The sequence below is a fragment of the Cucurbita pepo genome, chromosome 18, assembly GCF_057944985.1.
Source record: "Cucurbita pepo subsp. pepo isolate OVF chromosome 18, ASM5794498v1, whole genome shotgun sequence".
NCBI lineage: Eukaryota > Viridiplantae > Streptophyta > Magnoliopsida > Cucurbitales > Cucurbitaceae > Cucurbita > Cucurbita pepo.
The window spans coordinates 1,322,698-1,343,798 of NC_141815.1; the positions used below are offsets into that span (position 1 = coordinate 1,322,698).

The window sequence follows — 21,101 nt, forward strand, 5'->3', positions numbered from 1 at the left end:
CACTATGATACCACAACACTAGATGCTTTCCGTTGCAAGTATCTTAGCCCATCTAATGAAAGCCCTATGTAACCGAGGGGTTAAGGTCTTTCGAGTTACAAATGACAAGGCTACAAAGAATCTTAGGCTAACCTCAAACACATGCGCATCCGGTGAATCAAACCCCGGTCAATACCGTGGGAGGGTACTATGATACCACTACACTAGATGTGCTCCCTTGCAAGTTCTTAGCCGATGTAATGAAAGCCCTGTAACCGAGGGGTTATGGTCTTTTCGAGTTACAAATGAAAAGGCTACCAAGAATCTTTTTAAATGGATATCTTAGGCTAACCTCAAACACTGTCGAGAACGTAAACAAAATGGTCATGCGCATCCGGGGAATCAAACCCCGGTTAGTACCGTGGGAGGGTACTATGATACCAATACACTAGATGCGCTCCCTTGCAATTATCTTAGCCCATGTAATGAAAGCCCTATGTAACCGAGGGGTTAAGGTCTTTTCGACTTACAAATGAAAAGGCTACCAAGAATCTTTTAAAATAGGAATCAAGCCTAACACCTTTAACAATGTTGAGAACAATATTTTCACGTAAACAAAATGGTCATGCGCATTCCGAGAATCGAACCACGGTCAGTACTGTGGGAGGGTACTATGATACCACTACACTAGATGCGCTCCCTTGAAAGTATCTTAGCCCATGGAATGAAAGCCCTATGTAACCGAGGGGTTAAGGTCTTTTCGAGTTACAAATGAAAAGGCTACCAAGAAACTTTTTAAATCGGAATCGTAGGCTAACCTTAAACACTATTGAGAACAATATTTTCGAGTAAACAAAATGGTCATGCGCATCCGGGGAATCAAACCCCGGTCAGTACCGTGGGAGGGTACAATGATACCACTACACTAGATGCGCTCCCTTGCAAGTATCTTAGCCCATGTAATGAAAGCCCAATGTAATCGAGGGGTTAAGGTCTTTTCAAGTTACAAATGAAAAGGCTAACAAGAATCTTTTTAAATGGGAATCTTAGGCTAACCACAAACACTGTCGAGAACAATATTTTCGAGTAAACAAAATGGTCATGCGCATCCGGGGAATCGAACCCCGGTCAATACCGTGGGAGGGTACTATGATACTACTACACTAGATGCGCTCCCTTGCAAGTATCTTAGCCCATGCCATGAAACCCCTATGTAACCGAGGGGTTAAGGTCTTTTCGAGTTACAAATGAAAAGGCTAACAAGAATCTTTTAAAATGGGAATCCCAATATTTTCTAGTAAACAAAATGGTCATGCGCATCCGGGGAATCGAACCCAAGTTAGTAACGTGGGAGGGTACTATGATACCACTACACTAGATGCGCTCCCTAGCAAGTATATTAGCCCATGTAATGAAAGCCCTATGTAACCGAGGGGTTAAGGTCTTTTCGATTTACAAATGAAAAGGCTACCAATATCTTTTAAAATGGGAGTCCTAAGCTAACATTAAACACTGTTGAGAACAATATTTTAAAGTAAAGAAAATGGTCTTGCGCATCCGGGGAATCGAACCCCGATCAGTACCGTGGGAGGGTACTATGATACCACTACACTAGATGCGCTCCCTTGCAAGTATCTTAGCCCATGGAATGAAAGCCCTATGTAACCGAGGGGTTAAGACCTTTTCGAGTTACAAATGAAAAGGCTACCAAGAAACTTTTTAAATCGGAATCATAGGCTAACCTTAAACACTAGTGAGAACAATATTTTCGAGTAAACAAAATGGTCATGCGCATCCGGGGAATCGAACCCCGGTCAGTATCGTGGGAGGGTACTATGATACCACTACACTAGATGCGCTCCCTTGCAAGTATCTTAGCCCATGTAATGAAAGCCCTATGTAACCGAGGGGTTAAGGTCTTTTTGAGTTACAAATGAAAAGGCTAACAAGAATCTTTTAAAATGGGAATCCTAGGCTAACCTTAAACACTGTTGAGAACAATATTTTTAAGTAAAGAAAATGGTCATGCGCATCCGGGGAATCGAACCCCGGTCAGTACCGTGGGAGGGTACTATGATACAACTACACTAGATGCACTCCCTTGCAATTATCTTAGCCCATGTAATGAAAGCCCTATGTAACCGAGGGGTTAAGGTCTTTTCGAGTTACAAATGAAAAGGCTACCAAGAATCTTTTAAAATGGGAGTCCTAGGCTAACCTCAAACACTGTCGAGAAAAATATTTTTTAGTAAACAAAATGTGGTCATGCACATCCGGGGAATCGAACCCCGGTCAGTACCGTGGGAGGGTACTATGATACCACTACACTAGATGCGCTCCCTTGCAATTATCTTAGCCCATGTAATGAAAGCCCTATGTAACCGAGGGGTTAAGGTCTTTTCGAGTTACAAATGAAAAGGCTACCAAGAATCTTTTAAAATGGGAGTCCTAGGCTAACCTCAAACACGAGAACAATATTTTTTAGTAAACAAAATATGGTCATGCGCATCCGGGGAATCGAACCCCGGTCAGTACCGTGGGAGGGTACTATGATACCACTACACTAGATGCGCTGCCTTGCAAGTTTCTTAGCCCATGTAATGAAAGCCCTATGTAACCGAGGTGTTAAGGTCTTTTCGAGTTACAAATGAAAAGGCTAACAAGAATCTTTTAAAATGGGAATCCTAGGCTAACCTTAAACACTGTTGAGAACAATATTTTTAAGTAAAGAAAATGGTCATGCGCATCCGGGGAATCGAACCCCGGTCAGTACCGTGGGAGGGTACTATGATACAACTACACTAGATGCGCTCCCTTGCAATTATCTTAGCCCATGTAATGAAAGCCCTATGTAACCGAGGGGTTAAGGTCTTTTCGAGTTACAAATGAAAAGGCTACCACAAGAATCTTTTAAAATGGGAGTCCTAGGCTAACCTCAAACACGAGAACAATATTTTTTAGTAAACAAAATATGGTCATGCGCATCCGGGGAATCGAACCCCGGTCAGTACTGTGGGAGGGTACTATGATACAACTACACTAGATGCGCTCCCTTGCAATTATCTTAGCCCATGTAATGAAAGCCCTATGTAACTGTGGGGTTAAGGTCTTTTCGAGTTACAACTCAAAAGGCTACCACGGGAGGGTACTATGATACCACTACACTAGAGCGCTCCCTTGCAAGTATCTTAGCCCATGTAATGAAAGCCCTATGTAACCGAGGGGTTAAGGTCTTTTCGAGTTACAAATGAAAAGGCTACCAAGAATCTTTTAAAATGGGAGTCCTAGGCTAACCTCAAACACTGTCGAGAACAATATTTTTTAGTAAACAAAATGGTCATGCGCATCCGGGGAATCGAACCCCGGTCAGTACCGTAGGAGGGTACAATGATACCACTACACTAGATGCGCTCCCTCGCAAGTATATTAGCCCATCTAATGAAAGCCCTATGTAAATGAGGGGTTAAGGTCTTTTCGAGTTACAAATGAAAAGGCTACCAAGAATCTTTTAAAATGGGAGTCCTAGGCTAACCTCAACCACGAGAACAATATTTTTTAGTAAACAAAATATGGTCATGCGCATCCGGGGAATCGAACCCCGGTCAGTAATGTGGGAGGGTACTCTGATACAACTACACTAGATGCACTCCCTTGCAATTATCTTAGCCCATGTAATGAAAGCCCTATGTAACCGAGGGGTTAAGGTCTTTTCGAGTTACAAATGAAAAGGCTACCAAGAATCTTTTAAAATGGGAGTCCTAGGCTAACCTCAAACACTGTCGAGAAAAATATTTTTTAGTAAACAAAATGTGGTCATGCGCATCCGGGGAATCGAACCCCGGTCAGTACCGTGGGAGGGTACTATGATACCACTACACTAGATGCGCTCCCTTGCAATTATCTTAGCCCATGTAATGAAAGCCCTATGTAACCGAGGGGTTAAGGTCTTTTCGAGTTACAAATGAAAAGGCTACCAAGAATCTTTTAAAATGGGAGTCCTAGGCTAACCTTAAACACGAGAACAATATTTTTTAGTAAACAAAATATGGTCATGCGCATCCGGGGAATCGAACCCCGGTCAGTACCGTGGGAGGGTACTATGATACCACTACACTAGATGCGCTGCCTTGGAAGTTTCTTAGCCCATGTAATGAAAGCCCTATGTAACCGAGGTGTTAAGGTCTTTTCGAGTTACAAATGAAAAGGCTAACAAGAATCTTTTAAAATGGGAATCCTAGGCTAACCTTAAACACTGTTGAGAACAATATTTTTAAGTAAAGAAAATGGTCATGCGCATCCGGGGAATCGAACCCCGGTCAGTACCGTGGGAGGGTACTATGATACAACTACACTAGATGCGCTCCCTTGCAATTATCTTAGCCCATGTAATGAAAGCCCTATGTAACCGAGGGGTTAAGGTCTTTTCGAGTTACAAATGAAAAGGCTACCAAGAATCTTTTAAAATGGGAGTCCTAGGCTAACCTCAAACACGAGAACAATATTTTTTAGTAAACAAAATATGGTCATGCGCATCCGGGGAATCGAACCCCGGTCAGTACCGTGGGAGGGTACTATGATACCACTACACTAGATGCGCTGCCTTGCAAGTTTCTTAGCCCATGTAATGAAAGCCCTATGTAACCGAGGTGTTAAGGTCTTTTCGAGTTACAAATGAAAAGGCTAACAAGAATCTTTTAAAATGGGAATCCTAGGCTAACCTTAAACACTGTTGAGAACAATATTTTTAAGTAAAGAAAATGGTCATGCGCATCCGGGGAATCGAACCCCGGTCAGTACCGTGGGAGGGTACTATGATACAACTACACTAGATGCGCTCCCTTGCAATTATCTTAGCCCATGTAATGAAAGCCCTATGTAACCGAGGGGTTAAGGTCTTTTCGAGTTACAAATGAAAAGGCTACCACAAGAATCTTTTAAAATGGGAGTCCTAGGCTAACCTCAAACACGAGAACAATATTTTTTAGTAAACAAAATATGGTCATGCGCATCCGGGGAATCGAACCCCGGTCAGTACCGTGGGAGGGTACTATGATACAACTACACTAGATGCGCTCCCTTGCAATTATCTTAGCCCATGTAATGAAAGCCCTATGTAACTGTGGGGTTAAGGTCTTTTCGAGTTACAACTGAAAAGGCTACCACGGGAGGGTACTATGATACCACTACACTAGAGCGCTCCCTTGCAAGTATCTTAGCCCATGTAATGAAAGCCCTATGTAACCGAGGGGTTAAGGTCTTTTCGAGTTACAAATGAAAAGGCTACCAAGAATCTTTTAAAATGGGAGTCCTAGGCTAACCTCAAACACTGTCGAGAACAATATTTTTTAGTAAACAAAATGGTCATGCGCATCCGGGGAATCGAACCCCGGTCAGTACCGTAGGAGGGTACAATGATACCACTACACTAGATGCGCTCCCTCGCAAGTATATTAGCCCATCTAATGAAAGCCCTATGTAAATGAGGGGTTAAGGTCTTTTCGAGTTACAAATGAAAAGGCTACCAAGAATCTTTTAAAATGGGAGTCCTAGGCTAACCTCAACCACGAGAACAATATTTTTTAGTAAACAAAATATGGTCATGCGCATCCGGGGAATCGAACCCCGGTCAGTAATGTGGGAGGGTACTCTGATACAACTACACTAGATGCACTCCCTTGCAATTATCTTAGCCCATGTAATGAAAGCCCTATGTAACCGAGGGGTTAAGGTCTTTTCGAGTTACAAATGAAAAGGCTACCAAGAATCTTTTAAAATGGGAGTCCTAGGCTAACCTCAAACACTGTCGAGAAAAATATTTTTTAGTAAACAAAATGTGGTCATGCGCATCCGGGGAATCGAACCCCGGTCAGTACCGTGGGAGGGTACTATGATACCACTACACTAGATGCGCTCCCTTGCAATTATCTTAGCCCATGTAATGAAAGCCCTATGTAACCGAGGGGTTAAGGTCTTTTCGAGTTACAAATGAAAAGGCTACCAAGAATCTTTTAAAATGGGAGTCCTAGGCTAACCTTAAACACGAGAACAATATTTTTTAGTAAACAAAATATGGTCATGCGCATCCGGGGAATCGAACCCCGGTCAGTACCGTGGGAGGGTACTATGATACCACTACACTAGATGCGCTGCCTTGCAAGTTTCTTAGCCCATGTAATGAAAGCCCTATGTAACCGAGGTGTTAAGGTCTTTTCGAGTTACAAATGAAAAGGCTAACAAGAATCTTTTAAAATGAGAATCCTAGGCTAACCTTAAACACTGTTGAGAACAATATTTTTAAGTAAAGAAAATGGTCATGCGCATCCGGGGAATCGAACCCCGGTCAGTACCGTGGGAGGGTACTATGATACAACTACACTAGATGCGCTCCCTTGCAATTATCTTAGCCCATGTAATGAAAGCCCTATGTAACCGAGGGGTTAAGGTCTTTTCGAGTTACAAATGAAAAGGCTACCAAGAATCTTTTAAAATGGGAGTCCTAGGCTAACCTCAAACACTGTCGAGAAAAATATTTTTTAGTAAACAAAATGTGGTCATGCGCATCCGGGGAATCGAACCCCGGTCAGTACCGTGGGAGGGTACTATGATACCACTACACTAGATGCGCTCCCTTGCAATTATCTTAGCCCATGTAATGAAAGCCCTATGTAACCGAGGGGTTAAGGTCTTTTCGAGTTACAAATGAAAAGGCTACCAAGAATCTTTTAAAATGGGAGTCCTAGGCTAACCTCAAACACGAGAACAATATTTTTTAGTAAACAAAATATGGTCATGCGCATCCGGGGAATCGAACCCCGATCAGTACCGTGGGAGGGTACTATGATACCACTACACTAGATGCGCTGCCTTGCAAGTTTCTTAGCCCATGTAATGAAAGCCCTATGTAACCGGGTGTTAAGGTCTTTTCGAGTTACAAATGAAAAGGCTAACAAGAATCTTTTAAAATGGGAATCCTAGGCTAACCTTAAACACTGTTGAGAACAATATTTTTAAGTAAAGAAAATGGTCATGCGCATCCGGGGAATCGAACCCCGGTCAGTACCGTGGGAGGGTACTATGATACAACTACACTAGATGCGCTCCCTTGCAATTATCTTAGCCCATGTAATGAAAGCCCTATGTAACCGAGGGGTTAAGGTCTTTTCGAGTTACAAATGAAAAGGCTACCAAGAATCTTTTAAAATGGGAGTCCTAGGCTAACCTCAACCACGAGAACAATATTTTTTAGTAAACAAAATATGGTCATGCGCATCCGGGGAATCGAACCCCGGTCAGTACCGTGGGAGGGTACTATGATACCACTACACTAGATGCGCTGCCTTGCAAGTTTCTTAGCCCATGTAATGAAAGCCCTATGTAACCGAGGTGTTAAGGTCTTTTCGAGTTACAAATGAAAAGGCTAACAAGAATCTTTTAAAATGGGAATCCTAGGCTAACCTTAAACACTGTTGAGAACAATATTTTTAAGTAAAGAAAATGGTCATGCGCATCCGGGGAATCGAACCCCGGTCAGTACCGTGGGAGGGTACTATGATACAACTACACTAGATGCGCTCCCTTGCAATTATCTTAGCCCATGTAATGAAAGCCCTATGTAACCGAGGGGTTAAGGTCTTTTCGAGTTACAAATGAAAAGGCTACCACAAGAATCTTTTAAAATGGGAGTCCTAGGCTAACCTCAAACACGAGAACAATATTTTTTAGTAAACAAAATATGGTCATGCGCATCCGGGGAATCGAACCCCGGTCAGTACCGTGGGAGGGTACTATGATACAACTACACTAGATGCGCTCCCTTGCAATTATCTTAGCCCATGTAATGAAAGCCCTATGTAACTGTGGGGTTAAGGTCTTTTCGAGTTACAACTGAAAAGGCTACCACGGGAGGGTACTATGATACCACGACACTAGAGCGCTCCCTTGCAAGTATCTTAGCCCATGTAATGAAAGCCCTATGTAACCGAGGGGTTAAGGTCTTTTCGAGTTACAAATGAAAAGGCTACCAAGAATCTTTTAAAATGGGAGTCCTAGGCTAACCTCAAACACTGTCGAGAACAATATTTTTTAGTAAACAAAATGGTCATGCGCATCCGGGGAATCGAACCCCGGTCAGTACCGTAGGAGGGTACAATGATACCACTACACTAGATGCGCTCCCTCGCAAGTATATTAGCCCATCTAATGAAAGCCCTATGTAAATGAGGGGTTAAGGTCTTTTCGAGTTACAAATGAAAAGGCTACCAAGAATCTTTTAAAATGGGAGTCCTAGGCTAACCTCAACCACGAGAACAATATTTTTTAGTAAACAAAATATGGTCATGCGCATCCGGGGAATCGAACCCCGGTCAGTAATGTGGGAGGGTACTCTGATACAACTACACTAGATGCACTCCCTTGCAATTATCTTAGCCCATGTAATGAAAGCCCTATGTAACCGAGGGGTTAAGGTCTTTTCGAGTTACAAATGAAAAGGCTACCAAGAATCTTTTAAAATGGGAGTCCTAGGCTAACCTCAAACACTGTCGAGAAAAATATTTTTTAGTAAACAAAATGTGGTCATGCGCATCCGGGGAATCGAACCCCGGTCAGTACCGTGGGAGGGTACTATGATACCACTACACTAGATGCGCTCCCTTGCAATTATCTTAGCCCATGTAATGAAAGCCCTATGTAACCGAGGGGTTAAGGTCTTTTCGAGTTACAAATGAAAAGGCTACCAAGAATCTTTTAAAATGGGAGTCCTAGGCTAACCTTAAACACGAGAACAATATTTTTTAGTAAACAAAACATGGTCATGCGCATCCGGGGAATCGAACCCCGGTCAGTACCGTGGGAGGGTACTATGATACCACTACACTAGATGCGCTGCCTTGCAAGTTTCTTAGCCCATGTAATGAAAGCCCTATGTAACCGAGGTGTTAAGGTCTTTTCGAGTTACAAATGAAAAGGCTAACAAGAATCTTTTAAAATGGGAATCCTAGGCTAACCTTAAACACTGTTGAGAACAATATTTTTAAGTAAAGAAAATGGTCATGCGCATCCGGGGAATCGAACCCCGGTCAGTACCGTGGGAGGGTACTATGATACAACTACACTAGATGCGCTCCCTTGCAATTATCTTAGCCCATGTAATGAAAGCCCTATGTAACCGAGGGGTTAAGGTCTTTTCGAGTTACAAATGAAAAGGCTACCAAGAATCTTTTAAAATGGGAGTCCTAGGCTAACCTCAAACACTGTCGAGAAAAATATTTTTTAGTAAACAAAATGTGGTCATGCGCATCCGGGGAATCGAACCCCGGTCAGTACCGTGGGAGGGTACTATGATACCACTACACTAGATGCGCTCCCTTGCAATTATCTTAGCCCATGTAATGAAAGCCCTATGTAACCGAGGGGTTAAGGTCTTTTCGAGTTACAAATGAAAAGGCTACCAAGAATCTTTTAAAATGGGAGTCCTAGGCTAACCTCAAACACGAGAACAATATTTTTTAGTAAACAAAATATGGTCATGCGCATCCGGGGAATCGAACCCCGATCAGTACCGTGGGAGGGTACTATGATACCACTACACTAGATGCGCTGCCTTGCAAGTTTCTTAGCCCATGTAATGAAAGCCCTATGTAACCGGGTGTTAAGGTCTTTTCGAGTTACAAATGAAAAGGCTAACAAGAATCTTTTAAAATGGGAATCCTAGGCTAACCTTAAACACTGTTGAGAACAATATTTTTAAGTAAAGAAAATGGTCATGCGCATCCGGGGAATCGAACCCCGGTCAGTACCGTGGGAGGGTACTATGATACAACTACACTAGATGCGCTCCCTTGCAATTATCTTAGCCCATGTAATGAAAGCCCTATGTAACCGAGGGGTTAAGGTCTTTTCGAGTTACAAATGAAAAGGCTACCAAGAATCTTTTAAAATGGGAGTCCTAGGCTAACCTCAACCACGAGAACAATATTTTTTAGTAAACAAAATATGGTCATGCGCATCCGGGGAATCGAACCCCGGTCAGTACCGTGGGAGGGTACTATGATACCACTACACTAGATGCGCTGCCTTGCAAGTTTCTTAGCCCATGTAATGAAAGCCCTATGTAACCGAGGTGTTAAGGTCTTTTCGAGTTACAAATGAAAAGGCTAACAAGAATCTTTTAAAATGGGAATCCTAGGCTAACCTTAAACACTGTTGAGAACAATATTTTTAAGTAAAGAAAATGGTCATGCGCATCCGGGGAATCGAACCCCGGTCAGTACCGTGGGAGGGTACTATGATACAACTACACTAGATGCGCTCCCTTGCAATTATCTTAGCCCATGTAATGAAAGCCCTATGTAACCGAGGGGTTAAGGTCTTTTCGAGTTACAAATGAAAAGGCTACCACAAGAATCTTTTAAAATGGGAGTCCTAGGCTAACCTCAAACACGAGAACAATATTTTTTAGTAAACAAAATATGGTCATGCGCATCCGGGGAATCGAACCCCGGTCAGTACCGTGGGAGGGTACTATGATACAACTACACTAGATGCGCTCCCTTGCAATTATCTTAGCCCATGTAATGAAAGCCCTATGTAACTGTGGGGTTAAGGTCTTTTCGAGTTACAACTGAAAAGGCTACCACGGGAGGGTACTATGATACCACTACAATAGAGCGCTCCCTTGCAAGTATCTTAGCCCATGTAATGAAAGCCCTATGTAACCGAGGGGTTAAGGTCTTTTCGAGTTACAAATGAAAAGACTACCAAGAATCTTTTAAAATGGGAGTCCTAGGCTAACCTCAAACACTGTCGAGAACAATATTTTTTAGTAAACAAAATGGTCATGCGCATCCGGGGAATCGAACCCCGGTCAGTACCGTAGGAGGGTACTATGATACCACTACACTAGATGCGCTCCCTCGCAAGTATATTAGCCCATCTAATGAAAGCCCTATGTAAACGAGGGGTTAAGGTCTTTTCGAGTTACAAATGAAAAGGCTACCAAGAATCTTTTAAAATGGGAGTCCTAGGCTAACCTCAACCACGAGAACAATATTTTTTAGTAAACAAAATATGGTCATGCGCATCCGGGGAATCGAACCCCGGTCAGTAATGTGGGAGGGTACTCTGATACCACTACACTAGATGCGCTCCCTTGCAAGTTTCTTAGCCCATGTAATGAAAGCCCTATGTAACCGAGGGGTTAAGGTCTTTTCGAGTTACAAATGAAAAGGCTACCAAGAATCTTTTAAAATGGGAGTCCTAGGCTAACCTCAAACACAAGAACAATATTTTTTAGTAAACAAAATATGGTCATGCGCATCCGGGGAATCGAACCCCGGTCAGTACCGTGGGAGGGTACTATGATACCACTACACTAGATGCGCTGCCTTGCAAGTTTCTTAGCCCATGTAATGAAAGCCCTATGTAACCGAGGTGTTAAGGTCTTTTCGAGTTACAAATGAAAAGGCTAACAAGAATCTTTTAAAATGGGAATCCTAGGCTAACCTTAAACACTGTTGAGAACAATATTTTTAAGTAAAGAAAATGGTCATGCGCATCCGGGGAATCGAACCCCGGTCAGTACCGTGGGAGGGTACTATGATACAACTACACTAGATGCGCTCCCTTGCAATTATCTTAGCCCATGTAATGAAAGCCCTATGTAACTGAGGGGTTAAGGTCTTTTCGAGTTACAACTGAAAAGGCTACCACGGGAGGGTACTATGATACCACTACACTAGAGCGCTCCCTTGCAAGTATCTTAGCCCATGTAATGAAAGCCCTATGTAACCGAGGGGTTAAGGTCTTTTCGAGTTACAAATGAAAAGGCTACCAAGAATCTTTTAAAATGGGAGTCCTAGGCTAACCTCAAACACTGTCGAGAACAATATTTTTTAGTAAACAAAATGGTCATGCGCATCCGGGGAATCGAACCCCGGTCAGTACCGTAAGAGGGTACTATGATACCGGTACACTAGATGCGCTCCCTCGCAAGTATATTAGCCCATCTAATGAAAGCCCTATGTAAACGAGGGGTTAAGGTCTTTTCGAGTTACAAATGAAAAGGCTACCAAGAATCTTTTAAAGTGGGAGTCCTAGGCTAACCTCAAACACGAGAACAATATTTTTTAGTAAACAAAATATGGTCATGCGCATTCGGGGAATCGAACCCCGGTCAGTACCGTGGGAGGGTACTATGATACCACTACACTAGATGCGCTCCCTCGCAAGTTTCTTAGCCCATGTAATGAAAGCCCTATGTAACCGAGGGGTTAAGGTCTTTTCGACTTACAAATGAAAAGGCTACCAAGAATCATTTAAAATGGGAGTCCTAGGCTAACCTTAAACACTGTTGAGAACAATATTTTTAAGTAAAGAAAATGGTCATGCGCATCCGGGGAATCGAACCCCGGTCAGTACCGTGGGAGGGTACTATGATACCACTACACTAGATGCGCTCCATTGCAATTATCTTAGCCCATGTAATAAAAGCCCTATGTAACCGAGGGGTTAAGGTCTTTTCGAGTTACAAATGAAAAGGCTAACAAGAATCTTTTAAAATGGGAATCCTAGGCTAACCTTAAACATTGTTGAGAACAATATTTTCTAGTAAACAAAATGGTCATGCGCATCCGGGGAATCGAACCCCGGTCAGTACCGTGGGAGGGTACTATGATACCACTACACTAGATGCGCTCCCTTGCAATTATCTTAGCCCATGTAATGAAAGCCCTATGTAACTGAGGGGTTAAGGTCTTTTCGAGTTACAACTGAAAAGGCTACCATGGGAGGGTACTATGATACCACTACACTAGAGCGCTCCCTTGCAAGTATCTTAGCCCATGTATTGAAAGCCCTATGTAACCGAGGGGTTAAGGTCTTTTCGAGTTACAAATGAAAAGGCTAACAAGAATCTTTTAAAATGGGAATCCTAGGCTAACCTTAAACACTGTTGAGAACAATATTTTCTAGTATACCAAATGGTCATGCGCATCCGGGTTATCGAACCCCGGTCAGTACCGTGGGAGGGTACTATAATACCACTACACTAGATGCGCTCCCTCGCAAGTATATTAGCCCATCTAATGAAGCCCTATGTAACCGAGGGGTTAAGGTCTTTTCGACTTACAAATGAAAAGGCTACCAAGAATCTTTTAAAATTGGAGTCCTAGGCTAACCTCAAACACTGTCGAGAACAATATTTTTTAGTAAACAAAATGGTCATGCGCATCCGGGGAATCGAACCCCGGTCAGTACCGTAGGAGGGTACTATGATACCACTACACTAGATGCGCTCCCTCGCAAGTATATTAGCCCATCTAATGAAAGCCCTATGTAACCGAGGGGTTAAGGTCTTTTCGAGTTACAAATGAAAAGGCTGCCAAGAATCTTTTAAAATGGGAGTCCTAGGCTAACCTCAACCACGAGAACAATATTTTTTAGTAAACAAAATATGGTCATTTGCATCCGGGGAATCGAACCCCGGTCAGTAATGTGGGAGGGTACTATGATACCACTACACTAGATGCGCTCCCTTACAAGTTTCTTAGCCCATGTAATGAAAGCCCTATGTAACCGAGGGGTTAAGGTCTTTTCGAGTTACAAATGAAAAGGCTACCAAGAATCTTTTAAAATGGGAGTCCTAGGCTAACCTCAAACACGAGAACAATATTTTTTAGTAAACAAAATATGGTCTTGCGCATTCGGGGAATCGAACCCCGGTCAGTACCGTGGGAGGGTACTATGATACCACTACACTAGATGCGCTGCCTTGCAAGTTTCTTAGCCCATGTAATGAAAGCCCTATGTAACCGAGGTGTTAAGGTCTTTTCGAGTTACAAATGAAAAGGCTAACAAGAATCTTTTAAAATGGGAATCCTAGGCTAACCTTAAACATTGTTGAGAACAATATTTTTAAGTAAAGAAAATGGTCATGCGCATCCGGGGAATCGAACACCGGTCAGTACCGTGGGAGGGTACTATGATACCACTACACTAGATGCGCTCCCTTGCAGTTATCTTAGCCCATGTAATGAAAGCCCTATGTAACCGAGGGGTTAAGGTCTTTTCGATTTACAAATGAAAAGGCTAACAAGAATCTTTTAAAATGGGAGTCCTAGGCTAACCTCAAACACGAGAACAATATTTTTTAGTAAACAAAATATGGTCATGCGGATCCGGGGAATCGAACCCCGGTCAGTACCATGGGAGGATATTTTGATACCACTACACTAGATGCGCTGCCTTGCAATTATCTTAGCCCATGTAATGAAAGCCCTATGTAACTGAGGGGTTAAGGTCTTTTCGAGTTACAACTGAAAAGGCTACCACAAGAATCTTTTAAAATGGGAGTCCTAGGCTAACCTCAAACACGAGAACAATATTTTTTAGTAAACAAAATATGGTCATGCGCATCGGGGAATCGAACCCCAGTCAGTACCATGGGAGGATACTATGATACCACTACACTTGATGCGCTGCCTTGCAATTATCTTAGCCCATGTAATGAAAGCCCTATGTAACTGTGGGGTTAAGGTCTTTTCGAGTTACAACTGAAAAGGTTACCATGGGAGGGTACTATGATACCACTACACTAGAGCGCTCCCATGCAAGTATCTTAGCCCATGTAATGAAAGCCCCATGTAACCGAGGGGTTAAGGTCTTTTCGAGTTACAAATGAATAGGCTACCACAAGAATCTTTTAAATTGGGAGTCCTAGGCTAACCTCAAACACGAGAACAATATTTTTTAGTAAACAAAATATGGTCATGCGCATCCGGGGAATCGAACCCCGGTCAGTACCGTGGGAGGGTACTATGATACAACTACACTAGATGCGCTCCCTTGCAATTATCTTAGCCCATGTAATGAAAGCCCTATGTAACTGTGGGGTTAAGGTCTTTTCGAGTAACAACTGAAAAGGATACCATGGGAGGGTACTATGATACCACTACACTAGAGCGCTCCCTCGAAAGTATATTAGCCCATCTAATGAAAGCCCTATGTAAACGAGGGGTTAAGGTCTTTTCGAGTTACAAATGAAAAGGCTACCAAGAATCTTTTAAAATGGGAGTCCTAGGCTAACCTCAACCACGGGAACAATATTTTTTAGTAAACAAAATATGGTCATGCGCATCCGGGGAATCGAACCCTAGTCAGTAATGTGGGAGGGTACTATGATACCACTACACTAGATGCGCTCCCTTGCAAGTTTCTTAGCCCATGTAATGAAAGCCCTATGTAACCGAGGGGTTAAGGTCTTTTCGAGTTACAAATGAAAAGGCTACCAAGAATCTTTTAAAATGGGAGTCCTAGGCTAACCTCAAACACGAGAACAATATTTTTTAGTAAACAAAATATGGTCATGCGCATCCGGGGAATCGAACCCCGGTCAGTACCGTGGGAGGGTACTATGATACCACTACACTAGATGCGTTGCCTTGCAAGTTTCTTAGCCCATGTAATGAAAGCCCTATGTAACCGAGGTGTTAAGGTCTTTTCGAGTTACAAATGAAAAGGCTAACAAGAATCTTTTAAAATGGGAATCCTAGGCTAACCTTAAACACTGTTGAGAACAATATTTTTAAGTAAAGAAAATGGTCATGCGCATCCGGGGAATCGAACCCCGGTCAGTACCGTGGGAGGGTACTATGATACAACTACACTAGATGCGCTCCCTTGCAATTATCTTAGCCCATGTAATGAAAGCCCTATGTAACTGTGGGGTTAAGGTCTTTTCGAGTTACAACTGAAAAGGCTACCACGGGAGGGTACTATGATACCACTACACTAGAGCGCTCCCTTGCAAGTATCTTAGCCCATGTAATGAAAGCCCTATGTAACCGAGGGGTTAAGGTCTTTTCGAGTTACAAATGAAAAGGCCCTATGTAACCGAGGGGTTAAGGTCTTTTCGAGTTACAAATGAAAAGGCTACCACAAGAATCTTTTAAAATGGGAGTCCTAGGCTAACCTCAAACACGAGAACAATATTTTTTAGTAAACAAAATATGGTCATGCGCATCCGGGGAATCGAACCCCGGTCAGTACCGTGGGAGGGTACTATGATACAACTACACTAGATGCGCTCCCTTGCAATTATCTTAGCCCATGTAATGAAAGCCCTATGTAACTGTGGGGTTAAGGTCTTTTCGAGTTACAACTGAAAAGGCTACCATGGGAGGGTACTATGATACCACTACACTAGAGCGCTCCCTTGCAAGTATCTTTGCCCATGTAATGAAAGCCCTATGTAACCGAGGGGTTAAGGTCTTTTCGAGTTACAAATGAAAAGGCTACCACAAGAATCTTTTAAAATGGGAGTCCTAGGCTAACCTCAAACACGAGAACAATATTTTTTAGTAAACAAAATATGGTCATGCGCATCCGGGGAATCGAACCCCGGTCAGTACCGTGGGAGGGTACTATGATACAACTACACTAGATGCGCTCCCTTGCAATTATCTTAGCCCATGTAATGAAAGCCCTATGTAACTGTGGGGTTAAGGTCTTTTCGAGTTACAACTGAAAAGGCTACCAAGAATCTTTTAAAATGGGAGTCCTAGGCTAACCTCAAACACTGTCGAGAACAATATTTTTTATTAAACAAAATGGTCATGCGCATCCAGGGAATCGAACCTCGGTCAGTACCGTAGGAGGGTACTATGATACCACTACACTAGATGCGCTCCCTCGCAAGTATATTAGCCCATCTAATGAAAGCCCTATGTAAACGAGGGGTTAAGGTCTTTTCGAGTTACAAATGAAAAGGCTACAAAGAATCTTTTAAAATTGGAGTCCTAGGCTAACCTCAAACACGAGAACAATATTTTTTAGTAAACAAAATATGGTCATGCGCATCCGGGGAATCGAACCCCGGTCAGTAATGTGGGAGGGTACTATGATACCACTACACTAGATGCGCTCCCTTGCAAGTTTCTTAGCCCATGTAATGAAAGCCCTATGTAACCGAGGGGAGCCCTATGTAACCGAGGGGATAAGGTCTTTTCGAGTTACAAATGAAAAGGCTACCAAGAATCTTTTAAAATGGGAGTCCTAGGCTAACCTCAAACACGAGAACAATATTTTTTAGTAAACAAAATATGGTCATGCGCACCCGGGGAATCGAACCCCGGTCAGTACCGTGGGAGGGTACTATGATACCACTACACTAGATGCACTGCCTTGCAAGTTTCTTAGCCCATGTAATGAAAGCCCTATGTAACCGAGGTGTTAAGGTCTTTTCGAGTTACAAATGAAAAGGCTTATAAGAATCTTTTAAAATAGGAATCCTAGGCTAACCTTAAACACTGTTGAGAACAATATTTTTAAGTAAAGAATATGGTCATGCGCATCCGGGGAATCGAACCCCGGTCAGTACCGTGGGAGGGTACTATGATACAACTACACTAGATGCGCTCCCTTGCAATTATCTTAGCCCATGTAATGAAAGCCCTATGTAACTGAGGGGTTAAGGTCTTTTCGAGTTACAACTGAAAAGGCTACCACGGGAGGGTACTATGATACCACTACACTAGAGCGCTCCCTTGCAAGTATCTTAGCCCATGTAATGAAAGCCCTATGTAACCGAGGGGTTAAGGTCTTTTCGAGTTACAAATGAAAAGGCCCTATGTAACCGAGGGGTTAAGGTCTTTTCGAGTTACAAATGAAAAGGCTACCACAAGAATCTTTTAAAATGGGAGTCCTAGGCTAACCTCAAACATGAGAACAATATTTTTTAGTAAACAAAATATGGTCATGCGCATCCGGGGAATCGAACCCCGGTCAGTACCATGGGAGGATACAATGATACCACTACACTAGATGCGCTGCCTTGCAATTATCTTAGCCCATGTAATGAAAGCCCTATGTAACTGAGGGGTTAAGGTCTTTTCGAGTTACAACTGAAAAGGCTACCATGGGAGGGTACTATGATACCACTACACTAGAGCGCTCCCTTGCAAGTATCTTAGCCCATGTAATGAAAGCCCTATGTAACCGAGGGGTTAAGGTCTTTTCGAGTTACAAATGAAAAGGCCCTATGTAACCGAGGGGTTAAGGTCTTTTCGAGTTACAAATGAAAAGGCTACCACAAGAATCTTTTAAAATGGGAGTCCTAGGCTAACCTCAAACACGAGAACAATATTTTTTAGTAAACAAAATATGGTCATGCGCATCCGGGGAATCGAACCCCGGTCAGTACCGTGGGAGGGTACTATGATACAACTACACTAGATGCGCTCCCTTGCAATTATCTTAGCCCATGTAATGAAAGCCCAATGTAACTGTGGGGTTAAGGTCTTTTCGAGTTACAATTGAAAAGGCTACCACGGGAGGGTACTATGATACCACTACACTAGAGCGCTCCCTTGCAAGTATCTTAGCCCATGTAATGAAAGCCATATGTAACCGAGGGGTTAAGGTCTTTTCGAGTTACAAATGAAAAGGCTACCAAGAATCTTTTAAAATGGGAGTCCTAGACTAACCTCAAACACTGTCGAGAACAATATTTTTTAGTAAACAAAATGGCGGTCAGTACCGTAGGAGGGTACTATGATACCACTACACTAGATGCGCTCCCTCGCAAGTATATTAGCCCATCTAATGAAAGCCCTATGTAAACGAGGGGTTAAGGTCTTTTCGAGTTACAAATGAAAAGGCTACCAAGAATCTTTTAAAATGGGAGTCCTAGGCTAACCTCAAACACGAGAACAATATTTTCTAGTATACAAAATGGTCATGCGCATCCGGGGAATCGAACCCCGGTCAGTACCGTAGGAGGGTACTATGATACCACTACATTAGATGCGCTCCCTCGCAAGTATATTAGCCCATCTAATGAAAGCCCTATGTAAACGAGGGGTTAAGGTCTTTTCGAGTTACAAATGAAAAGGCTACCAAGAATCTTTTAAAATGGGAGTCCTAGGCTAACCTCAAACACGAGAACAATATTTTTTAGTAAACAAAATATGGTCATGCGCATCCGGGGAATCGAACCCCGGTCAGTACCGTGGGAGGGTACTATGATACAACTACACTAGATGCGCTCCCTTGCAATTATCTTAGCCCATGTAATGAAAGCCCTATGTAAATGAGGGGTTAAGGTCTTTTCGAGTTACAACTGAAAAGGCTACCACGGGAGGGTACTATGATACCACTACACTAGAGCGCTCCCTTGCAAGTATCTTAGCCCATGTAATGAAAGCCCTATGTAACCGAGGGGTTAAGGTCTTTTCGAGTTACAAATGAAAAGGCCCTATGTAACCGAGGGGTTAAGGTCTTTTCGAGTTACAAATGAAAAGGCTACCACAAGAATCTTTTAAAATGGGAGTCCTAGGCTAACCTCAAACACGAGAACAATATTTTTTAGTAAACAAAATATGGTCATGCGCATCCGGGGAATCGAACCCCGGTCAGTACCGTGGGAGGGTACTATGATACAACTACACTAGATGCGCTCCCTTGCAATTATCTTAGCCCATCTAATGAAAGCCCTATGTAACTGTGGGGTTAAGGTCTTTTCGAGTTACAATTGAAAAGGCTACCACGGGAGGGTACTATGATACCACTACACTAGAGCGCTCCCTTGCAAGTATCTTAGCCCATGTAATGAAAGCCATATGTAACCGAGGGGTTAAGGTCTTTTCGAGTTACAAATGAAAAGGCTACCAAGAATCTTTTAAAATGGGAGTCCTAGGCTAACCTCAAACACTGTCGAGAACAATATTTTTTAGTAAACAAAATGGCGGTCAGTACCGTAGGAGGGTACTATGATACCACTACACTAGATGCGCTCCCTCGCAAGTATATTAGCCCATCTAATGAAAGCCCTATGTAAACGAGGGGTTAAGGTCTTTTCGAGTTACAAATGAAAAGGCTACCAAGAATCTTTTAAAATGGGAGTCCTAGGCTAACCTCAAACACGAGAACAATATTTTCTAGTATACAAAATGGTCATGCGCATCCGGGGAATCGAACCCCGGTCAGTACCGTAGGAGGGTACTATGATACCACTACATTAGATGCGCTCCCTCGCAAGTATATTAGCCCATCTAATGAAAGCCCTATGTAAACGAGGGGTTAAGGTCTTTTCGAGTTACAAATGAAAAGGCTACCAAGAATCTTTTAAAATGGAGTCCTAGGCTAACCTCAAACACGAGAACAATATTTTTTAGTAAACAAAATATGGTCATTCGCATCCGGGGAATCGAACCCCGGTCAGTACCGTGGGAGGGTACTATGATACAACTACACTAGATGCGCTCCCTTGCAATTATCTTAGCCCATGTAATGAAAGCCCTATGTAACTGTGGGGTTAAGGTCTTTTCGAGTTACAAATGAATAGGCTACAACAAGAATCTTTTAAATTGGGAGTCCTAGGCTAACCTCAAACACGAGAACAATATTTTTTAGTAAACAAAATGGCATTTTTTAGTAAACAAAATGGTGATGCGCATCCGGGGAATCGAACCCCGGTCAGTACCGTAGGAGGGTACTATGATACCACTACACTAGATGCGCTCCCTCACAAGTATATTAGCCCATCTAATGAAAGCCCTATGTAAACGAGGGGTTCAGGTCTTTTCGAGTTACAACTGAAAAGGCTACCATGGGAGGGTACTATGATACCACTACACTAGAGCGCTCCCTTGCAAGTATCTTAAACCATGTAATGAAAGCCCTATGTAACCGAGGGGTTAAGGTCTTTTCGAGTTACAAATGAAAAGGCTACCACAAGAATCTTTTAAAATGGGAGTCCTAGGCTAACCTCAAACTCGAGAACAATATTTTTTAGTAAACAAAATATGGTCATGCGCATCCGGGGAATCGAACCCCGGTCAGTACTGTGGGAGGGTACTATGATACCACTACACTAGATGCGCTGCCTTGCAAGTTTCTTAGCCCATTTAATGAAAGCCCTATGTAACCGAGGTGTTAAGGTCTTTTCGAGTTACAATTGAAAAGGCTACCACGGGAGGGTACTATGATACCACTACACTAGAGCGCTCCCTTGCAAGTATCTTAGCCCATGTAATGAAAGCCCTATGTAACCGAGGGGTTAAGGTCTTTTCGAGTTACAAATGAAAAGGCTACCAAGAATCTTTTAAAATGGGAGTCCTAGGCTAACC

The 21,101-nt window shown here is 42.8% G+C and overlaps 58 non-coding genes across 58 annotated transcripts; all 58 read right to left on the minus strand.

Moving 5' to 3' along the window:
- Positions 1 to 843: 843 nt before the first annotated feature.
- TRNAG-CCC (transfer RNA glycine (anticodon CCC)) lies at positions 844 to 914 on the minus strand. The gene has a single exon. It is a non-coding gene; the product is annotated as a tRNA-Gly (tRNA).
- A 167-nt stretch (positions 915 to 1,081) lies between these two features.
- TRNAG-CCC (transfer RNA glycine (anticodon CCC)) lies at positions 1,082 to 1,152 on the minus strand. The gene has a single exon. It is a non-coding gene; the product is annotated as a tRNA-Gly (tRNA).
- Positions 1,153 to 1,529: 377 nt separating this feature from the next.
- Positions 1,530 to 1,600, minus strand: TRNAG-CCC (transfer RNA glycine (anticodon CCC)). Its single transcript has one exon. It is a non-coding gene; the product is annotated as a tRNA-Gly (tRNA).
- A 167-nt stretch (positions 1,601 to 1,767) lies between these two features.
- TRNAG-CCC (transfer RNA glycine (anticodon CCC)) lies at positions 1,768 to 1,838 on the minus strand. The gene has a single exon. It is a non-coding gene; the product is annotated as a tRNA-Gly (tRNA).
- Positions 1,839 to 2,245: 407 nt separating this feature from the next.
- TRNAG-CCC (transfer RNA glycine (anticodon CCC)) lies at positions 2,246 to 2,316 on the minus strand. The gene has a single exon. It is a non-coding gene; the product is annotated as a tRNA-Gly (tRNA).
- A 165-nt stretch (positions 2,317 to 2,481) lies between these two features.
- TRNAG-CCC (transfer RNA glycine (anticodon CCC)) lies at positions 2,482 to 2,552 on the minus strand. Its single transcript has one exon. It is a non-coding gene; the product is annotated as a tRNA-Gly (tRNA).
- A 167-nt stretch (positions 2,553 to 2,719) lies between these two features.
- On the minus strand, positions 2,720 to 2,790 carry TRNAG-CCC (transfer RNA glycine (anticodon CCC)). The gene has a single exon. It is a non-coding gene; the product is annotated as a tRNA-Gly (tRNA).
- Positions 2,791 to 3,319: 529 nt separating this feature from the next.
- Positions 3,320 to 3,390, minus strand: TRNAR-CCU (transfer RNA arginine (anticodon CCU)). The gene has a single exon. It is a non-coding gene; the product is annotated as a tRNA-Arg (tRNA).
- Positions 3,391 to 3,795: 405 nt separating this feature from the next.
- Positions 3,796 to 3,866, minus strand: TRNAG-CCC (transfer RNA glycine (anticodon CCC)). The gene has a single exon. It is a non-coding gene; the product is annotated as a tRNA-Gly (tRNA).
- A 165-nt stretch (positions 3,867 to 4,031) lies between these two features.
- TRNAG-CCC (transfer RNA glycine (anticodon CCC)) lies at positions 4,032 to 4,102 on the minus strand. Its single transcript has one exon. It is a non-coding gene; the product is annotated as a tRNA-Gly (tRNA).
- Positions 4,103 to 4,269: 167 nt separating this feature from the next.
- TRNAG-CCC (transfer RNA glycine (anticodon CCC)) lies at positions 4,270 to 4,340 on the minus strand. Its single transcript has one exon. It is a non-coding gene; the product is annotated as a tRNA-Gly (tRNA).
- Positions 4,341 to 4,505: 165 nt separating this feature from the next.
- Positions 4,506 to 4,576, minus strand: TRNAG-CCC (transfer RNA glycine (anticodon CCC)). Its single transcript has one exon. It is a non-coding gene; the product is annotated as a tRNA-Gly (tRNA).
- Positions 4,577 to 4,743: 167 nt separating this feature from the next.
- On the minus strand, positions 4,744 to 4,814 carry TRNAG-CCC (transfer RNA glycine (anticodon CCC)). The gene has a single exon. It is a non-coding gene; the product is annotated as a tRNA-Gly (tRNA).
- Positions 4,815 to 4,981: 167 nt separating this feature from the next.
- Positions 4,982 to 5,052, minus strand: TRNAG-CCC (transfer RNA glycine (anticodon CCC)). The gene has a single exon. It is a non-coding gene; the product is annotated as a tRNA-Gly (tRNA).
- Positions 5,053 to 5,343: 291 nt separating this feature from the next.
- On the minus strand, positions 5,344 to 5,414 carry TRNAR-CCU (transfer RNA arginine (anticodon CCU)). The gene has a single exon. It is a non-coding gene; the product is annotated as a tRNA-Arg (tRNA).
- A 405-nt stretch (positions 5,415 to 5,819) lies between these two features.
- Positions 5,820 to 5,890, minus strand: TRNAG-CCC (transfer RNA glycine (anticodon CCC)). Its single transcript has one exon. It is a non-coding gene; the product is annotated as a tRNA-Gly (tRNA).
- A 165-nt stretch (positions 5,891 to 6,055) lies between these two features.
- Positions 6,056 to 6,126, minus strand: TRNAG-CCC (transfer RNA glycine (anticodon CCC)). The gene has a single exon. It is a non-coding gene; the product is annotated as a tRNA-Gly (tRNA).
- A 167-nt stretch (positions 6,127 to 6,293) lies between these two features.
- Positions 6,294 to 6,364, minus strand: TRNAG-CCC (transfer RNA glycine (anticodon CCC)). Its single transcript has one exon. It is a non-coding gene; the product is annotated as a tRNA-Gly (tRNA).
- Positions 6,365 to 6,533: 169 nt separating this feature from the next.
- On the minus strand, positions 6,534 to 6,604 carry TRNAG-CCC (transfer RNA glycine (anticodon CCC)). The gene has a single exon. It is a non-coding gene; the product is annotated as a tRNA-Gly (tRNA).
- Positions 6,605 to 6,769: 165 nt separating this feature from the next.
- TRNAG-CCC (transfer RNA glycine (anticodon CCC)) lies at positions 6,770 to 6,840 on the minus strand. The gene has a single exon. It is a non-coding gene; the product is annotated as a tRNA-Gly (tRNA).
- Positions 6,841 to 7,006: 166 nt separating this feature from the next.
- TRNAG-CCC (transfer RNA glycine (anticodon CCC)) lies at positions 7,007 to 7,077 on the minus strand. Its single transcript has one exon. It is a non-coding gene; the product is annotated as a tRNA-Gly (tRNA).
- Positions 7,078 to 7,242: 165 nt separating this feature from the next.
- TRNAG-CCC (transfer RNA glycine (anticodon CCC)) lies at positions 7,243 to 7,313 on the minus strand. The gene has a single exon. It is a non-coding gene; the product is annotated as a tRNA-Gly (tRNA).
- Positions 7,314 to 7,480: 167 nt separating this feature from the next.
- On the minus strand, positions 7,481 to 7,551 carry TRNAG-CCC (transfer RNA glycine (anticodon CCC)). The gene has a single exon. It is a non-coding gene; the product is annotated as a tRNA-Gly (tRNA).
- A 167-nt stretch (positions 7,552 to 7,718) lies between these two features.
- On the minus strand, positions 7,719 to 7,789 carry TRNAG-CCC (transfer RNA glycine (anticodon CCC)). The gene has a single exon. It is a non-coding gene; the product is annotated as a tRNA-Gly (tRNA).
- A 291-nt stretch (positions 7,790 to 8,080) lies between these two features.
- On the minus strand, positions 8,081 to 8,151 carry TRNAR-CCU (transfer RNA arginine (anticodon CCU)). Its single transcript has one exon. It is a non-coding gene; the product is annotated as a tRNA-Arg (tRNA).
- Positions 8,152 to 8,556: 405 nt separating this feature from the next.
- Positions 8,557 to 8,627, minus strand: TRNAG-CCC (transfer RNA glycine (anticodon CCC)). The gene has a single exon. It is a non-coding gene; the product is annotated as a tRNA-Gly (tRNA).
- A 165-nt stretch (positions 8,628 to 8,792) lies between these two features.
- TRNAG-CCC (transfer RNA glycine (anticodon CCC)) lies at positions 8,793 to 8,863 on the minus strand. The gene has a single exon. It is a non-coding gene; the product is annotated as a tRNA-Gly (tRNA).
- Positions 8,864 to 9,030: 167 nt separating this feature from the next.
- Positions 9,031 to 9,101, minus strand: TRNAG-CCC (transfer RNA glycine (anticodon CCC)). The gene has a single exon. It is a non-coding gene; the product is annotated as a tRNA-Gly (tRNA).
- A 169-nt stretch (positions 9,102 to 9,270) lies between these two features.
- On the minus strand, positions 9,271 to 9,341 carry TRNAG-CCC (transfer RNA glycine (anticodon CCC)). The gene has a single exon. It is a non-coding gene; the product is annotated as a tRNA-Gly (tRNA).
- Positions 9,342 to 9,506: 165 nt separating this feature from the next.
- TRNAG-CCC (transfer RNA glycine (anticodon CCC)) lies at positions 9,507 to 9,577 on the minus strand. Its single transcript has one exon. It is a non-coding gene; the product is annotated as a tRNA-Gly (tRNA).
- A 166-nt stretch (positions 9,578 to 9,743) lies between these two features.
- TRNAG-CCC (transfer RNA glycine (anticodon CCC)) lies at positions 9,744 to 9,814 on the minus strand. Its single transcript has one exon. It is a non-coding gene; the product is annotated as a tRNA-Gly (tRNA).
- Positions 9,815 to 9,979: 165 nt separating this feature from the next.
- TRNAG-CCC (transfer RNA glycine (anticodon CCC)) lies at positions 9,980 to 10,050 on the minus strand. The gene has a single exon. It is a non-coding gene; the product is annotated as a tRNA-Gly (tRNA).
- A 167-nt stretch (positions 10,051 to 10,217) lies between these two features.
- TRNAG-CCC (transfer RNA glycine (anticodon CCC)) lies at positions 10,218 to 10,288 on the minus strand. The gene has a single exon. It is a non-coding gene; the product is annotated as a tRNA-Gly (tRNA).
- Positions 10,289 to 10,455: 167 nt separating this feature from the next.
- TRNAG-CCC (transfer RNA glycine (anticodon CCC)) lies at positions 10,456 to 10,526 on the minus strand. Its single transcript has one exon. It is a non-coding gene; the product is annotated as a tRNA-Gly (tRNA).
- A 291-nt stretch (positions 10,527 to 10,817) lies between these two features.
- Positions 10,818 to 10,888, minus strand: TRNAR-CCU (transfer RNA arginine (anticodon CCU)). The gene has a single exon. It is a non-coding gene; the product is annotated as a tRNA-Arg (tRNA).
- A 401-nt stretch (positions 10,889 to 11,289) lies between these two features.
- Positions 11,290 to 11,360, minus strand: TRNAG-CCC (transfer RNA glycine (anticodon CCC)). Its single transcript has one exon. It is a non-coding gene; the product is annotated as a tRNA-Gly (tRNA).
- Positions 11,361 to 11,527: 167 nt separating this feature from the next.
- On the minus strand, positions 11,528 to 11,598 carry TRNAG-CCC (transfer RNA glycine (anticodon CCC)). The gene has a single exon. It is a non-coding gene; the product is annotated as a tRNA-Gly (tRNA).
- A 527-nt stretch (positions 11,599 to 12,125) lies between these two features.
- TRNAG-CCC (transfer RNA glycine (anticodon CCC)) lies at positions 12,126 to 12,196 on the minus strand. The gene has a single exon. It is a non-coding gene; the product is annotated as a tRNA-Gly (tRNA).
- Positions 12,197 to 12,363: 167 nt separating this feature from the next.
- TRNAG-CCC (transfer RNA glycine (anticodon CCC)) lies at positions 12,364 to 12,434 on the minus strand. The gene has a single exon. It is a non-coding gene; the product is annotated as a tRNA-Gly (tRNA).
- Positions 12,435 to 12,601: 167 nt separating this feature from the next.
- TRNAG-CCC (transfer RNA glycine (anticodon CCC)) lies at positions 12,602 to 12,672 on the minus strand. The gene has a single exon. It is a non-coding gene; the product is annotated as a tRNA-Gly (tRNA).
- A 528-nt stretch (positions 12,673 to 13,200) lies between these two features.
- On the minus strand, positions 13,201 to 13,271 carry TRNAR-CCU (transfer RNA arginine (anticodon CCU)). The gene has a single exon. It is a non-coding gene; the product is annotated as a tRNA-Arg (tRNA).
- A 401-nt stretch (positions 13,272 to 13,672) lies between these two features.
- Positions 13,673 to 13,743, minus strand: TRNAG-CCC (transfer RNA glycine (anticodon CCC)). Its single transcript has one exon. It is a non-coding gene; the product is annotated as a tRNA-Gly (tRNA).
- Positions 13,744 to 13,910: 167 nt separating this feature from the next.
- Positions 13,911 to 13,981, minus strand: TRNAG-CCC (transfer RNA glycine (anticodon CCC)). Its single transcript has one exon. It is a non-coding gene; the product is annotated as a tRNA-Gly (tRNA).
- Positions 13,982 to 14,745: 764 nt separating this feature from the next.
- On the minus strand, positions 14,746 to 14,816 carry TRNAG-CCC (transfer RNA glycine (anticodon CCC)). Its single transcript has one exon. It is a non-coding gene; the product is annotated as a tRNA-Gly (tRNA).
- A 525-nt stretch (positions 14,817 to 15,341) lies between these two features.
- On the minus strand, positions 15,342 to 15,412 carry TRNAG-CCC (transfer RNA glycine (anticodon CCC)). The gene has a single exon. It is a non-coding gene; the product is annotated as a tRNA-Gly (tRNA).
- A 167-nt stretch (positions 15,413 to 15,579) lies between these two features.
- On the minus strand, positions 15,580 to 15,650 carry TRNAG-CCC (transfer RNA glycine (anticodon CCC)). The gene has a single exon. It is a non-coding gene; the product is annotated as a tRNA-Gly (tRNA).
- Positions 15,651 to 15,990: 340 nt separating this feature from the next.
- Positions 15,991 to 16,061, minus strand: TRNAG-CCC (transfer RNA glycine (anticodon CCC)). The gene has a single exon. It is a non-coding gene; the product is annotated as a tRNA-Gly (tRNA).
- A 291-nt stretch (positions 16,062 to 16,352) lies between these two features.
- On the minus strand, positions 16,353 to 16,423 carry TRNAG-CCC (transfer RNA glycine (anticodon CCC)). The gene has a single exon. It is a non-coding gene; the product is annotated as a tRNA-Gly (tRNA).
- Positions 16,424 to 17,082: 659 nt separating this feature from the next.
- TRNAG-CCC (transfer RNA glycine (anticodon CCC)) lies at positions 17,083 to 17,153 on the minus strand. The gene has a single exon. It is a non-coding gene; the product is annotated as a tRNA-Gly (tRNA).
- Positions 17,154 to 17,320: 167 nt separating this feature from the next.
- TRNAG-CCC (transfer RNA glycine (anticodon CCC)) lies at positions 17,321 to 17,391 on the minus strand. The gene has a single exon. It is a non-coding gene; the product is annotated as a tRNA-Gly (tRNA).
- Positions 17,392 to 17,731: 340 nt separating this feature from the next.
- Positions 17,732 to 17,802, minus strand: TRNAG-CCC (transfer RNA glycine (anticodon CCC)). The gene has a single exon. It is a non-coding gene; the product is annotated as a tRNA-Gly (tRNA).
- A 340-nt stretch (positions 17,803 to 18,142) lies between these two features.
- On the minus strand, positions 18,143 to 18,213 carry TRNAG-CCC (transfer RNA glycine (anticodon CCC)). The gene has a single exon. It is a non-coding gene; the product is annotated as a tRNA-Gly (tRNA).
- A 499-nt stretch (positions 18,214 to 18,712) lies between these two features.
- Positions 18,713 to 18,783, minus strand: TRNAR-CCU (transfer RNA arginine (anticodon CCU)). Its single transcript has one exon. It is a non-coding gene; the product is annotated as a tRNA-Arg (tRNA).
- Positions 18,784 to 18,948: 165 nt separating this feature from the next.
- TRNAG-CCC (transfer RNA glycine (anticodon CCC)) lies at positions 18,949 to 19,019 on the minus strand. Its single transcript has one exon. It is a non-coding gene; the product is annotated as a tRNA-Gly (tRNA).
- A 340-nt stretch (positions 19,020 to 19,359) lies between these two features.
- Positions 19,360 to 19,430, minus strand: TRNAG-CCC (transfer RNA glycine (anticodon CCC)). Its single transcript has one exon. It is a non-coding gene; the product is annotated as a tRNA-Gly (tRNA).
- A 499-nt stretch (positions 19,431 to 19,929) lies between these two features.
- On the minus strand, positions 19,930 to 20,000 carry TRNAR-CCU (transfer RNA arginine (anticodon CCU)). Its single transcript has one exon. It is a non-coding gene; the product is annotated as a tRNA-Arg (tRNA).
- Positions 20,001 to 20,422: 422 nt separating this feature from the next.
- Positions 20,423 to 20,493, minus strand: TRNAR-CCU (transfer RNA arginine (anticodon CCU)). The gene has a single exon. It is a non-coding gene; the product is annotated as a tRNA-Arg (tRNA).
- Positions 20,494 to 20,784: 291 nt separating this feature from the next.
- Positions 20,785 to 20,855, minus strand: TRNAG-CCC (transfer RNA glycine (anticodon CCC)). Its single transcript has one exon. It is a non-coding gene; the product is annotated as a tRNA-Gly (tRNA).
- Positions 20,856 to 21,101: the final 246 nt, after the last annotated feature.